Source organism: Anser brachyrhynchus (genome assembly GCF_964034855.1).
Source record: "Anser brachyrhynchus genome assembly, chromosome: 4".
Taxonomy (NCBI): domain Eukaryota; kingdom Metazoa; phylum Chordata; class Aves; order Anseriformes; family Anatidae; genus Anser; species Anser brachyrhynchus.
Window position 1 is genome coordinate 51,416,375 of NC_137698.1, and position 14,138 is coordinate 51,430,512.

General features: G+C 42.3%; 1 protein-coding gene and 1 long non-coding RNA gene across 2 annotated transcripts in view; both read left to right on the plus strand.

Annotated features, from left to right (window-relative positions):
* SCFD2 (sec1 family domain containing 2) overlaps positions 1–14,138 on the plus strand; it is a 194,675-nt gene that overhangs the window by 147,615 nt on the left and 32,922 nt on the right. The window lies entirely within an intron of this gene.
* LOC308194017 overlaps positions 1–14,138 on the plus strand; it is a 38,964-nt gene that overhangs the window by 7,934 nt on the left and 16,892 nt on the right. Inside the window, exon 3 of the long non-coding RNA XR_013950178.1 lies at positions 1–14,138. This exon is cut by the window's right edge and continues 16,892 nt beyond it. This is a non-coding gene — a long non-coding RNA (uncharacterized lncRNA).

Genomic DNA, 14,138 nt, shown 5'->3' on the forward strand with positions numbered 1-14,138 from the left:
GACAGTATGACTAGCAGAGGCTCTGATCGAGGAGGAACACAATTACTGTTTGGAAGACTAGGAAGATACTCAGAATCAGCTGAATCTATCTTGGACTTGTTGGACTGTGCAGTTACCTAAATAAATATGATTCCCCCTTCTTATTTACTGCTGTCTATTGCAAAATGCCTTGAACATCTAGCTGAGTTTACCCTTGTGGCTTGCATCATATTTGCATCCAATGCATATTTTTAAAAGTTAGCATTTTGCCTATTTTCAGTATGAGCAGGGTTTTTTCCCCTATAATATGATTATAGGTGCATTGGTTCTCAAATGTTAGAAACTATCTTACTGTGTTTTGTTTCAGCTTCTCTTTAAACCTGTGCGATTTCCTTTTCATTTTTTCCCATCTTGTTCCCAAAGGCATTAGTAACAAACTCCCTTTGAGAAAAAACATGGCTGGAGAAGAAAAGTACTTTTGATGGCTAAGGCCCTTGTGTTCAAACGGTTCCTGCCTACACTATGGAATCCATAGATACTAGAGATATAAAGGAGAGGGTTGGAAGATAACTAGGACCCCTCAGGCTTGATATGTAGTCAAAGAAGTATTGTTTGGGAATGACTTAAGGGGAAGCAGAGTGGCTAACATTTTGGCCCTGGTCCAGCTACCGCTGAAGCTGGTGGCAAAGTTCCCACTGACTTCAGGAGAAGCAAGAGCAGACCTTTTGTCTGGTGAGGACAAGCCTATGAAAACACAATGCAAAAGATGACAACCGTGCAAATTGGGAAAGACAACTGGCTACAGATGCCTTATGTAGAGGATGCCTTTGCCTGCGTAGGGGAGATTGGCGGGAGGGATGCGTTTCATCCCTGGTTCCTGGGCAGTGCCCAGCTGGCATGTTTTGGAGGAGGCAGGACCCCACTATGCAGGTAACAGCAATTCCAAGGGCACAGCTTTGCGTCTCTCCAGGTGAAGTTGTAAGGGCAACTGGGAATTAACTAACAACATAGGCACTGTTGCACTGGGTAGGAAGAAAGACCTAATGAGCCTGGTAATCTCTTTTCTGTAGGGGATTATAGAAGAGCAGCAGAACCGGGCATGTAAAGCACATCCCTGGTACACCATCCCAACTTCCCTAAATCAATAATTTAGAGGCTGTTTAGGCATTATCTACATTTCAGAATGTCGTGTTTAAAGACCATTAGGGGACAAGCAGTGTTTGCTCTGTGGACAAATAAAATAACCAAATAAATAACCAAAGTCTGAGCTCCAGCTTTTTACAAACTGGAATACCAGATCTCTCGGGGGAAGGAGGTTAACCTCACGGGGATGATTTAGAAGACACTGTGTAGCCTTGGAGGCATAACACCTCCTGTTATGTTGATGTTAACAGGTCTGCAAACTAGCAGAGGTGCTGTAGGGCATCTCTTTCAAGGCCAGTCCCTGAAAAAGGCTCTCTCCAGCTCTTTCCTGCTGTCACGTGAGTCACTGAAGGCGCATCTCTCAGGTATAGTGGCCAGCTCCCAGGACACATCCAGCTTAGGAGTTACAAAGCCAGTGCTGGGCTCTAGCTTCTGGGTTGGATTTGGCCCCACTTAAAGGCGTGCATCCCCTAATGAGCCCCGACAGCGGTGATTGGCATTCCTTGAGGTGAAGAGTGAAGGCTTTGTGCAGATGCCTTCATCTTGATTAGGAACCAGCACTGGGGGAAAGAGCAAAATCCACAGAGAGGAAAGCACACCGCTAGGAAAGTCTGTGAAGGCAAATAAATATGCAAGGTACAGAAACCAAGGGAAAAAAGGACAGAATAAAAGAGGTTTGACAACTGTGTTGGGACCTACAAATGGGCCACATCTGTTCTGGCAGTACCCCAGGTAGTGAACAGGTCTGACATTCACAGAAGAATCTTTCCCCATGCAAAGATTGGAGAGGTGTTTGGTGGAAAAGCTGCAGTGTAAACTAGCTGCGCTTTCCCTCGCTTTATGGTCATATGGTTCCCATTTATTGGGTGGAATTGAATAGCTGCAGACTTGCCACTCTCGGAGGAAAGAGATCGTCTTACTTACTGTAAAAATCTTGGGGGCTCTTTTCCTTGGACGTATGAGAAGGACATGTTGGCCGTGACCTGTGAAAGCTCGCACAGTGCACAGCAGGAACTGCAAGGTGGTTCAGCTTCAGTGCAAGTGTGAATGAAGGGCATGTGTGGGCGCAAATAACACTCAGCTGTCGGGGCATTCTTCCCTGAGCAGGATCAGCCCCGGTACCCTGACATCCACTCCATACCTTACACAGCGTAAGGTCAGAAACAGGAAAAAAGAAGGAAGGAGAAGGTGTGTGTGGGAAGAATGCAGCTGAGGATACATTTGTCTATGGAAGATCCTTGGCATGGAAATAAGGTTTTTCTTCTCTCTGCCTTCTTCAGGTGCTAGCTGCTGGGAGAAGTCAGCTTGGTGTCCACTTGGTGCTCATGTAGGCAGGTTCGGGTGCCTCTGTACTTCCTTCATTCATCACTGCTCTGCTTGCCCCATGGCAGGATTGGGACTTTAAACTCCATCTGCTGGGTTTGAACTATTACCTGAGAATCTCATTTGGCAGAATAATAAGTCCCTATCGCTTGTGGCTGCAGGGGACAGGTTGAAAACAGGAACCCTAAATGTCCCAAGGCCATGTGAACAATGAAAAGAATTCAAAATCTTAAATTTCTTATGGATTGTTGAAGCCTTTTTCAAAATTTCTGGATGCTTGGAACTAGTGAAAATGTGCAGGCAATTCTCCGTAGCAGCATTAAGCAAAGTAAAGCCCTAATGCTCTTTATTTTATTACAGAGATTTTGGAGGGACAAGTAGTTAAGTGAAGGATACCATTTAGCTGTCATCAACGACTGCCTGTTTGAGGGGTAAAATGGATGGCTTAAAAAAAGCTGTGTCTTTTGTGTCTCAGGTAGAAGTAAGTCCTTTCTCCAAGCCGATTTCTCATTGTGCTAAATAATTCAGTCATTTTTGTGTTCCTCAGATTATTCAGAACTATCAGAATTAATTTTTTTTTCTTACTCCCTTTTTGACAGTCAGTCTTTAACTGAGCGTTTCTCCAAAGAACACTATTAATTTTCTTTTATAAATGATTAGGCTTTTGTAGTATTAACTATGTCTCATAAATGCTCGACAGTGAGAGTAAGGAAGGAGCCAGCAATCAATTTTCTATGGGTGACACCCTCCATGTAATATACTTGCATTTCATAAACTAAACCGTAACGGATCAGTATGGAAAAGCCATGTATAGATTACTAACTAGTTAAAAATTAAGAAACATAAATTATAAAAAAGCCACGAGCAGGGTACCAGAAATAGCCGCAGACATTTATTTGATGGTGCCTCAATTTCTCCAGACATGCTGAAGTGTGAGATTACTGATTACCTTTGCCACTTCTCTCCCATTTGGACTGCAGAAAAAAAGGTTTATACAGAGTAGCTACTCAGTTCCTGTCCCAGAGGTGAATGAAACATGAGTGAGGAAGATAATATTAGGAAATTGCACCACTGCTCTCAGATTTCTTTGGCTGTATTTTGACAGCTGAATTAACTTGAGTTATCTGTGCTCCAGCTTGCTGAGGAATGGCCATCCTGCAAAATCACACTGGAACTGCCTGGAGTAGGCGATCAGCAATGGGGTTGCAGAGCTGCACGCAGAGGTTTGGTTGGACACACAAAATATTTTACCTTTTCATTATAGCTGGAGGCAAATCACGCGAGTTAAGAGCACCATGACAATGTTTTTCTTTATGGATGGAAGTCTAGCTAGGGGTGAAATTTTAGTTTTGGTTCGAGGTAATTCTGTACTGAAGTGAAGTGCTTTGATTCTTGGTTGTTACCGTGCCTCTGCACTGCAAATCACATCAGTGCCACCCTCTTAACACAGGATTAAGAGTCTAATTTTTTAACCAGTTGTGAAAACTTTATCCACCATTATGTGTGTCCACAAATATTTTTTTATAGAAAAATTATTCTTAGCACTTTAGAGAAAAATATGGTTTTGAAAAAATTCCTTCATCCCTCCCTTTTCTAAAGCATGTCCCTGCAGCTCCGGGAGAAACGGCTTCTGGGACCTAATGCTTTGCCTCTGATTCTTTCTGTTGAAGAACCGAGCTCAGTGCTGCTTTTGGAAAGAAAAATCACATTCCACATTCTCTGTTTACATGTCTCTCATTTTGCCATGGAAAGAGAAAGGCGAGTTGTGTCTGGCAGATGAAGTGATACTGGAAAATTAGCGCTATATTTGAGAGTGACGTGAAAACCGCTTGCTTCAGCCAGAGCCCACCAGCACATAGGTGCAGTGGAGATGGAAGCTCCTCGTGTTTTAAAGCATCGTGGAGCCCCCAGGAGCATGTATTTAACACAGCAATGGAAATGTAAAGCCATGAACTCAGTGGAAGTTCAGATTGTTATTTTTGTTATGTAGTTACTTTAATAAAAAAAAGAAAAAATTTATCTTCATTCTGATAAAGCCTTGAATTTCCCAGATGAGACTTTCAGAAGGGAATCTTTATCTTTGTGTTCTTCAGCATTGGCAAAGCTGCTTGTCTCTTATGTCTAGAAAAAAGTTTTTTTTTCTGGGGAGAAGTCTCAACTGCAGACAGCCTAATTTGTTCTTGGCACATCCTAACATTTGCATTGCTGTGGGGGTCAGAAATGTAATAATTCATGAATGTATCTGCTGAGCTGGGCTCAGTTAGTTGGTCTTCTTTTTTCTGCTTTTCCAGTTGCTTTTCGGGAAGGGTAGGGGCAGAGCAGAGGGTCTGCCTGGAAGTGTGTTATGGCTCCGTGCCTAGCAATGCCATTCAAAGGAGCAGGTCACAGCGCGATGCTTCACTGCTTTCTGCATGGATGCAAATGAGGCTTGGTAGGAGAAGCCTTACCTCTGGCCCATTGGTTGTACAAGCAGAAATTGCACTCCACTTGCTTGCATTTAAAATGCTTTCTTCCATTCTTTACCAGATCTACAGGAATTGAACCATTCTCATTTGGGGCTGGAGCTTCACACCCTTGTGCTATCAGAGATCACTTCTCTAACGATGCTTCCTCCTTGCTAGACCTTGGCAGAGGTCAGCTATGGGAATATGAATCCCTCTTGTCCAAGGAAGGTCAGTCTTTGGTCACGGTTAGAAATGCACTTTGCTATGAATTCAGTCCAGGGAGCATCTGAGCCCTACTGGGAGAGATGAAGAGGCTCTGAGCCACGGTGCTGTGCAGGCACCCACCATCTCAGATGGCTGCTGTTAACGTATTGTGAGGTCTTGGGCAGGTCATTTAATTAGTACCTGCCTTGGTTTAAGCAAGCTACCTGCAGAAAGTAGTAATAGCCTCAGATGAGAGCTAAATGCAGCGATTCAAGCTTCATAGAGCTCTGGCATCTCAAAGCTGCTCCTAAATGCTCAAGGTGCAGTGTTTTCAAGCCACAGCTGTATATTTTAAAAGTACTTAAGATTTGGCCTAAGTGTATTTTGACCAAACACAGTAAGATAGTTACTTACCTATTCTCAAACCCAGTTTGAGCATCCTAGCTACTTCCAGGTGTTAGAGCAAAGATAAGCAAAAGAGATGCTGAAAAATATTTGATACAGCAAGGAATTTCTGTTGTCTTTGTTCCTGAAAGCAGCTGAACTATTTTTATTCCTCCATTCCAAGAACATGCACTTTTTGATGAGAAATTGGATAAAGAATTTACTGTTTTGACAGAATTACGTGAAACTGAATAAGGACTTTGGCATGTAAACAGCAATCTTCAACTAGAGCTGTCACTGATGGCTCTAGCCATAATGAAAAATAACATTTAATGCAAGTGAGGGTTCATTACATGCTAAAACTTTTTGACATCCAGACTCTAGCATCATTAAAAGCTCATTGCTGTGACTTGTACTACAACCTGATATACGAAGCATGGTTCCAGGATAGCTCAGGTATAAAAAGAGTGTTACTGAAGTCATTAGGGTTAAGGTATACCTTTCCTACTTCTTTCTGCCTTGTGGGTTAGGGTCTTATGCTGGGCTTTTTAGTAAACAATATGCAATTGTGGAAGCATTAGAGCAAATTCTAGTTTGGTAAGATGCTATTATTATTGAACACTGCTATTATTATTGAACATAGGGAAAGTCCACAGAATGCCAGCATTTCTTATTTGCTGTCATCAACAGCACAACCATTAAAATCTTGATCCATTAATATTAAGAAATACCAGCTTTTCTAACATTAGGTGAACCCTAATGTTGTTCAGTAATAGTTCAGTTTCTCAGCATTGTGTACCTGTATGCATGCACACGCATCCAGACATTAGAATGGTAAGAAATCAAAGTCCAGGAGTAATGATATGAAACCTATTAGGTATGTGTATATATATACACACACAAATAGCACTAGGCAAGCAGAAATATTGTTTCTTTCATGCTGTTTTAGCATTTATCGAAAATAGATGGCCAAGGGGCTTAGAAATGCCCTTCATTTATGCAGTGTGCTGATAATTGTTTCCACCTAATGAGATGCTTTAGACCAGCAGTTGGAGAGTCCTAAATATTCTGTGCCAAGGCAAAAATCACCTACTGCATCAATTAAAGTTCGGGATAACCTTTGAAGTATATCTTAGGGGCAGAAACAATAGAGTGAAGGTTAGAGAGTTGGGATTTAACAAAGAAATGACAGTCATACAGAATGACATAGCTGAAGGTGTAAAATATAATTAGTCTTGTAGTGGTAATAAACACCAGCTAGTTGTAAATAGTCTGGGAGAACAGTGAATTTAGAGTATCTGACTCCTCAATTTTAATGCCATAGAGTATTCATGTCATAGATTACATCAGGCATTTAATTTATTTGGAATGTCTTGCACACCATCATTCATTTTGTTTCTTTATTAAGAGTTTTGCAAAAGTACACCGATAAGAAAAGAAGACCAAGTAAATCGGTAGAAATGCAGAGAATTCCATACAACTGAAATAACTACAAAGGAAATTAAGAAGGAGCTTAAGCAAGAAAATGGCAGAGGGCAAAAAATACATATTTATACAGTAAGCAGCAGAAGTGCTGAATTCGTATTTCCTACAGATTTGTGTCTGAGGTCTACAGACATCTTCCAGTCTGCAGTAATGCCAGCTCCTCCTCGATGCGTGCCATGTACCCTCGCCTCCCAACAAAGTCCCTTGTTTCACCCCCCAAAAATGATGGGAAGCATTCTTGTGTTATCTAAGGGGCGTTTTCATTCAGTTAGAAGCTGTGAAGTCTGACTTGGTGCGATGCAGCATAGAGAACAAGGGCTGATAGATCAAAAAGCAGACATAACAGCACGCAGCAGAAGTAGCAAAGCTAGGTTCAAAATTCCTGGTTATTTTCATTTCCCATTTATTTAGGCATCTTGGCAGGCACGACACAATCCTCTCAGATTGTTTCTGGTTAGTTCAGCACATCTCTGCCTTAAATCCTCTCCTGGAGTGCAAGTCGCACTGCCTGCAAAAGCTCTGTGAAGGAGAACTAATCAACTGCGAGCTCCCCTGGGGCTGTGACCTCTGTCAACAAGCTGTTTATGATTCCCAGAATGGATTCAAATGGATACCAGTTCTTCCTCCGCTGTGAGAAGCTGTTGACATGGTTGCAGCTGATTAAAAAAAAAATCCCTCCATCTTAGGAGAGAGTAAAAGTGAAGCATTGCTTTATGCTGGGACCCTTCAGGTCAGCACCTCGCTCTTTGAATGAAGGCGTTGAGGTCAGTGTAGCCGGGGACATGCTGGCAGTGCCTGCCCCGACCACAGCTTCTGCTAGATTTTCTGCAACCGGGACAGACAGACAGACATGCAGAATGGTTTCTCTCTCCGTTTCACCGTAAAGAGCAATATGATAAATGTATGCTGCTTTTTTCGCAAAGGAAGGAAGGGAACGGACGAAGCGGGGGAAGGCTGGGGAGGTTTTCTTGCTGCTTTTCTGGGCAGGATGTCTTTCCCAAGACAGCAGAGGTCACTGTGCTCATTAGGAAGAAAGCAGTGAAACTGTGAGGCATGACGGCTATTTCAGCCCTCAGTTAACAAAGTCGGTGCCTGTCTTCCTCCAGAAAGAAACTACTAATTGAGATTAGCTTTCCTGTAGGAAGAAAATAGCATCTTTTGGCCAGCAGTGAATACAAAATCTGCATTTAAGAAAAATCATCTGAATTCTCACCTCCACTAGCCTGAAGAAGCTATTAAAAGGAATTTGAGGTTGGGGGCCCTGCAAATCAATCTGCGTGGCCTGGAGGACAGGAGGGAGTGCAACGCCAGCCCGTCTGTGGGCAGGTTTTGGTCTTCTTACTACAATACCAGAAAGGGTTTTAATGGCAAGTGCCATTTGCAAGGAAACCCCGGGAGGTTTTATTATTGTGTGTGTTTCTCAGGCGAGGGGCACAGTGGTTGAGAGTGACGGATTTGATGGCATAGCCTGAGGTGTTGGTGGAAGTGTGCTGGTGCCCATGCAGCCCTTGTGCAGACCCTTTCAAATGTGCTATGTTAGAACTGAGGGTGGCGTAACACGGGAAAAAAAAATGGGAAAAAAATGAGAAAATGTGAGAAGTTTGTTTTTTCAGTTGAGCTTTTCTCTTCTGTCCTTGGCATGGTCAGTTCTGTATAAGTTACTGTGTGTATTTTCAGGTTCTGCCGCTTCTTGTCATTGCAAAATATAGGTCCATTTTGACAACTGACATGAAAATCATGTTTTCCTGCCTTATAGGAAGAAATACCGAACTGTTGTTTGCTTGTCCAACTGCTGATTTTCTGCCTGACAGCAGAGGCTGAGAACTGAGCAGGAGAGGGCAGCAGAGGAGTGTGTGAGCACCTCTGGTCTGGGCAGGACATTTCAGCAGGAATAGGGCACTTGGAAGCACGTTGCATCTCCGCTGGCAACAAGACGGAAGCCCTTAAAACTCCGTTTGGTTTCTCCAAATAAATGTTTTTGTTTCACAGGCACACTGCAAATGAAATTCGGAATTGTTTAGTGGCTAAAACTCAAGAATGCCGTTATTGATGTTGACGTGTGGGCTTTATTTATTGCGATAAAGAGAGGACCACTTATGTCAGCACAGCCAAAAGCAAGGTAGCAACTTTTGTGTCATCTGAGGCTAAACTGGAATATTGGTTATGTGTTTTCAGATATCTTTCCTGATCTGCAGCATAATCAGTCTTCCATGGGTATATGTCCTTGGATTTGGGGCTGAGCAGGAGCAATGCACCCAGGCATGGTTTATTTCGGAGGCAATCACAGCATGTAACATGAAATGAGGAGAGCCAGGTTTGCCCTCTGCCACAGGACAGCAACTGAGCCTTTTCAAGCAATTCTTCTGTAGAACAATGGTGTTGAAATGGCTCCAGAATCACGCCCGGCTCAATGAGCACACGAATGGGCGCCCTGTGTTTCTGTGCACTCTGCCATCCTAATTACCCCTGCCTGCTCCTGCAGGGGGGTCCCCTCTGAGCTCTGCCCTTCTCAGCCTCCCCACCAAAGCAAGCTCGTACAGGCTGACTCGCATTTGCAGGAAGATGAAGAAGGTGGCCTTCCAGGCAGGAGGAAATCCCTCTTTTCTCTCCAAAAGCATAGAAACACAACTTAAACAAGCACAGGGCCAGTTCAGTGGTGGGAGTGGGAATTTGGCAGCCTGGTCTTCTGGCACAGAAGACACACTGGACCAGAGTAAGGTGAATTGGTCAGCTGAGCCAAAGCATCCGTCCTACAGCCTCTTGTTTGTCTTCTGAGATTGACTTGGGTGATGCAATCTTCCTAGAAATCTCTGTGCTTCTTGTAATATCAAGCACTACATTAGCACAGCTCAGAAAGGTACAATTAGATTGCTACTAACCTGGTTTCAAGAGCCTGTAAAAAAAGACTAGATCATTATTTATGATAACACAGATCTCGTAGGGGCCACTGTGCCCCTAGATGCTGTCCAAGCAGTTGTCAGTACAAGCTCGAGGGAAACTTCTGCTCCTTAAAACCCTCTAACATCTGTACAGAAGGCAGCATGAGGGTTCATCTTAACTTGTCATGCCTCTACGCAGTTGTACCCTGCTGATTATGAACCCCCAAAGTCACGGATGTAACATAGAGAGGGACTGTACCGAACCAGCAAACAGACCATTAAAAAAGACCCTACTGAACACTAGCTGCTGCATTTGTTTTGCAGCCATGGGTATGGTCAACTGATGTAGGTCTTTTCTGCTCACGTAGCTGAATGAAACTCCCCCGTACAGTATGTGTGTGGAAAGAAACAGTAGGCAAAAGAATTTGTTTTGTTTTTGTGTTTTTTGTTTGTTTGTTTTTAAGGGGAGATGTAGAGAAGACCTGATTTAAAAAGCAAAATAATAGGATCTGTTTAAAAACTGACCTTTATGAGTTAGTCCTTGAGCAAAACTCTGCTTTGCTTTATGCACGCTTATGGAAAAAGGATGACCTAGACTCACTCACCGTTTTTTTTTCTTTCATTCTTTCTTTTTCCTTTCAGAGCCATCCTCTCAGTACCTCTTCCCTTTCTTGTCCTAGCAGTTCTGAAATATTTACTTCCACCCCATTATCTTTTATGGTACTTAGCAGCACTGTCATTTGTTATTTTTAGAGCTTTTCAAACAGCAGACGGTTTCACTGCAGTTTTGCGTGTCTTTGCTGCCTACTAATGTTACTTTAATTTTTTTTAAATCACGTAGGTCTGTGTGTATATCATGGGACTTTCTATCTGGGTGAATTAACTTTCTGTTTCCCTTCTGCTTATTCTCCATACTCATAGTTGGTGCTGAGGTTCTAATTCTGGCCCCGTCATCTGAATTAATTGTTGGGGGGCAGTTTTGGTTTCGTTTCATCGGAAGGAATTCAGTTTGTGCACTCCAGGCTTTCTCTGCAGTGCAAAAGGAAGCACAGTCAATGAGCAAGAGGAAGACTCTCTTCAAAAGTCCAAATCCAACCTAAACCCAACATAGGTGCATCTGGTGGGACTTAAATGCTTACACCATAAAGGTACTTTTGAAAGTGAGTCAGAATTATTTCATGACTTCTCTACAGGCATTTTTGAACAGAACACACAGAGTAATGCATGTAAGAGTGGTCGTGCGTGGGTATCTGGAGTGACAGCAACACCAAATGCCTGTTCTATCTCAGCTGGTTGTTTGTGAGATTTTTTTAAACAGTCTTTAGATCTGTTAGATGTTCTTAGGCTTGGGGTTTGAATAGCACAATAAGAAGTTTTTTTAGAATAGCGTTTGTTTTGTATAAAGTTTTCTTTCTAAGATGACAGAGATGGTAGATAAAGATGTATTAGAAACGGATGTTTTGTGTGCTTTGTGTGTGTACATGCCAAAAGCCATGTCCTCATTTGATTTCTAAATTGTTCAGACTCAAGTGTTGGGAATCTACACTCAGATCCCAAATGCTCTACCCAAGTGGATTTATAAGCATAAAGAAGTCTGCTTGCACAATCCTGACCTCTTTTTAGCCTGCATAGATTTATTGCTAGATGTACTGCATCTGTAACTTGACCTTGAGTGAAGAAAGGAGCTCTCTTGCAGTGATGCAGTGCAGCTTGCCAAATTAAGTAAATTCTCGATTTGAGAATGCCCTTTCATTTGTTAAAAGCACGAATGAGTATATGCTGAAATGTTAGCAACTAACAGATAATGGCCTGTTCTGCAAGGCATTCCTATTTACCAGCTTTTTGCAAGGTATCTCTTCTAGCACAAAACACACAGTTCTTGACTCCTTTTATTTTTATTTTTAGGTGGCCTCCCATTTGCAAACCTCTTTGTAAGTAGCTAAAAGAAATTTATGAGACTTGTTCTGTTAAAGGAGGATGATCGGATAGACAGCTACCTTTAAAAAGCCTGCCACTCCTTTGGAAACTTTCCTCTTTTCCCTAAGGCCATGCATTGAACTTCAGAGGCCAGAAAGCAGCATTAAGGCCAGGAATGGTTGTATACAATGGCATGCCCCTTTTCAGTCTAATGAATGTGTAAAGGGATCATTTCAAGTAGTTTATAGAATTGCGGGTTGTATTTCTGTTTCTTTGAAGTAGCTTTTCACACTGACTTGTGCTAAAATTCATGCCTTCTCCTTAGGGCGGGGAACCTCCTAGACACGTCTGTCAGAGCAATTGGCTTAACTCCTTTGACTGGAAAGATATTGCAGTATTGAATTACCAAAGGGATTTCTCTAAAGAAAAGAGAGAAAGAGACTTGGGGAAGGAAGGCATGGGCTGCCTGTCCTAAAAGGGTGACCAAATAGCCTTTGCTTGTGCTTTGCAAAGAGCTGTCTGATCACACCGCACAAGTACTCCTTTATAGCTTGTAGCTGCTGAGGTCCCTGAAAAGATGGTAAAAATGTGTTCAGTGTTTCCCTACGCCATTTAACAGCGGTTGCTGCAGTTACTGGATGGTTAAGGTGCAATCTGGGGGTGGGGATATAAAGGCCATCGCTGTTGAGAAGTGATTCAAACCATGAAGAAAGTGTGAGACTCCCTGTTAAGCATGGGTGTTAGGTGACACTTCACACCTCAGGCTCTGTTTCAAGGTGGTTTAGAATATCTTATGTATATAACTTAGAAGTGAAATCATGCTAATACAGTGATTTTACATACCTTAATACAGTGTGGAAAACTTTAATACCCCTGCAATTCATTGGCCTGTCTTCTCTCTTGCCCATGCGATAATAGATTAACCGAAGCAGAAATAGTCCACCCATCATTTTATAATGGAGGATCTTAAAGTGAGGGGAGGAAATCCCACCGTTAAAACCATAAGGAACCCCAGATATTTATTAGAACAAAGGCTCCTGTGTGTTATTACTTGCATTGTCCCTTCTGAAAGAGTCAGTAGTGGTGTACTGTTCAGAAGAATTTGACCCACGGCCTTTTTTTAGCACATCTATTCTGTTCTGATACTAAGTGCATGGTCCATCAGCTGAATAAATCTGCCTACCTGTATAAGTAAGCCACTCTGTAGCCATTGCTGCAAAGAGGCTCGGTCAGCTATTCAATGTGCAGTGTTGAGTGGTCGGATCTGGGATTCTCTATGCATTCGGGCTCTCCACCCACACAGCAGGTTGGCAATCAGATCATTCTTACCAACCACAAAATAACCTAAATTCAGCCATTAGGGATGGAAAGATTGAATCTGGACACTTATCTTGCTAAAATCTAACATAACATTTTTGGTTGGTCATTGAGAATATGCTGGATGTTCCATGCACTTCCAACATCTCTGATTTATATCACCAGAGCTCTGATTTGTTTTGTTTTGGTTTTTTTTTTAGTGAAGTTCAGCATTGCTGCAGTATTGCTCCCTGCAAAGCAAGGCACAAAATGCATTTTCAATGAAAGTAGAGTGCATCCCACCCAGTTCCCTTCTTAAAATATTTTCAATAGTTCTAAGATGCTTACATTTTGAAAATACTATTGTAACAAAGCTACGTATTGACAGCCATGGAAATAGCTATTGCTGTTTTTAACATGAGGTAGGGGAACCTAAGGCAGCAGTAGTACAAGCTTCATGATGCTTCCCAGCATCCCTGGAAGATCCAGTCTATCCCGTGTGCCAGTTTAGTCTTTGGTTTTATTCTGATCAAACTGGGTTTGAGTCTTTTTTGCAGGTAACTGTAAAAGCAAAGAGGGTTCACCAACTCAACGTGACTGGAGTTGTGGTTCTTCTGTAAAGAGGCATGCCTTAAGAGCAGTGAGTGCCTGAAGAAAGGTACTTGTGCCATACACTGACTCTCCAGAGATACCTCTTCTCCAGAAGTCCCTTGTCTCCTACATCTCCATCTGCCAAAGGAGCTTTTCTGAACTGGTTTTTGCAGAGCAGATTGGTGCAACATTTTGAGCCTAATTAACTTGTGTTTAAACTTTGGCTCTAATACTCCTGGAACTCTTTAAAACTTCTGCCCAGGTTTACTGCTAATCTCCTTGAAACATAACTAAGATGATGTCACTTTCAAATACTGCATTTTCAGTAACTGCATGGATTTTTTTTTTCTCGTAAAGATGTAAAAATAACACTCTCACTTTAACTTACAAGCCAGTAGAAAGATTGCCAGCAAATCCAAATTAATATTCTCTGACAAGAATATGAGTTCACCATGTCCCACAACTGCTCAGTCTTCCAGGGTTTCATTTGATA